General features: G+C 34.8%; 1 non-coding gene across 1 annotated transcript; it reads right to left on the bottom strand.

Moving 5' to 3' along the window:
• Nucleotides 1-1,201: 1,201 nt before the first annotated feature.
• Nucleotides 1,202-1,305, bottom strand: LOC126083484 (U6 spliceosomal RNA). Its single transcript, XR_007518827.1, has one exon. It is a non-coding gene; the product is annotated as a U6 spliceosomal RNA (small nuclear RNA).
• Nucleotides 1,306-1,611: the final 306 nt, after the last annotated feature.

The following is a 1,611-nucleotide window of genomic DNA, read 5'->3' as shown; positions in this document are numbered from 1 at the left end:
TTCTAAAGTGTTGTGACCATTGTTGAAAGTGCTGTTTACACAGATCTACAACCAGCATGTTTAACAACTGTGTGAGTGTTCCTGATTCAATGACATCAGAATCATAACACAATGGGGAGACTTTTGGGTTCCCATGTCAGGAACATTCCATCATTATATTCACTTTTGTCAGTCCATCCAACTAAACAGCTCACTCATCTTATTTCTGCTTCTGCTTCGAACTTGAATTTCTGGATAGAACTTCACCAAACACAGGTTGTTGCTGTTACTTAGTTTTTCTATTCCAAATGCATCTTCACACTGAAGCAAAGCCATCCATACCTTACTGAAAACAATGCTTAAGCTTTTGTGGTTCTGATTGCCTTACACTTTAACTAAAGACAATTTAGAGGTGCCACATTAAAGCTGGTGTCCCTCCCTTGAAAATTAAAACAATTTAAATCATAAAGCTCAAATTTTAAATCACAAATGTCTCATATTCTTTGTTTCCCAGAAGCATGACATTGTTTATTGGTTTTTATTGGTTTGCCTTCATATTTTGGTCTCTCTATGATTTGTATGGAGCCCTGGTAGCATGGTGGTTAAGAGCTCAGCTGCTAACTGAAAGGTTGGCAGTTCAAATCCACCAGCTGCTCCTTGGAAATCCTATGGGATGGTTCTACTCTGTTTGATAGGGTCTCTGTGAGTCAGAACCAACTGGATGACATCTAACTACAACAAAGTGATTTATATTTTTACCACAGTGATTATATCCAATTTGATATTTTTTTTATCCACATTAGAAATGTAGAACAGAAGATCTTAAAATTTATGTAGTATATAATCCTTTTTTTTTTTTTTTTTTTCCCTCCTTTCCTCGCACAAGAACACTGAGGACAATAGAGACTTAGGGACTTTCCTTAAAACACAGGTAGAAATGGCATTTTCACCCAGGAGTTTTAGTTTAGTCAAGTGCTCTTCATGTAAGGGAATTTTCTGGTTGAAATAGAAATGAAATGTGCTTCAGTTCCTAACAGTAATCTGAGTTACTTATGCAATACCCCTTTCCACCACCACCACCACCCCTTTTATTTTTTTAAGCCAGCCTAATTTTTTTTATTCTTTAGCATAGATTTTACTATTAACAACTGATTTTGGACAAGTTAAAGAAAGAAAACAAAACTATGGTTCCTCCAGTTTTCTCATTTTGGGATTACACTTTAAAAGTATGGCATGCTTCGTGGATTTGTGTGTCATTCTTGCTTGGGGTCAATGCTAATTTTTTCTGTATCCTTCCACTTTAGTATATGCATGGCGTAAGGGAGCACTCTCCCTATTTTTTAATTTAATTTGTATTTCATTTCTGTAAAAGCATGTACATATGCTAGGAACTTATTAACCTTAAATTGTAATAGCCACAACTCATACAGGCCCTTCTTTCTCATAACTTTATTTTGGCATAGCATGAAAAATAATTGAGTGGGGGGATATGGATAATTTGGAAGTTGGAACTGTCCATGAGATGGAAGATATAGTTTTTATTTTTATTGATACAAATGAGAGTTTAAAATTGTCAAAAGTACAAATAGAATGGTGACCTTTCATGATTTTTATTGATGATTCAAGTTTTAT

Source organism: Elephas maximus, chromosome 9 (assembly GCF_024166365.1).
Source record: "Elephas maximus indicus isolate mEleMax1 chromosome 9, mEleMax1 primary haplotype, whole genome shotgun sequence".
In the NCBI taxonomy this organism is placed as follows: domain Eukaryota; kingdom Metazoa; phylum Chordata; class Mammalia; order Proboscidea; family Elephantidae; genus Elephas; species Elephas maximus.
Note: the sequence above shows the minus strand (reverse complement) of the source record. Positions and strands in the feature narration are given on the sequence as shown.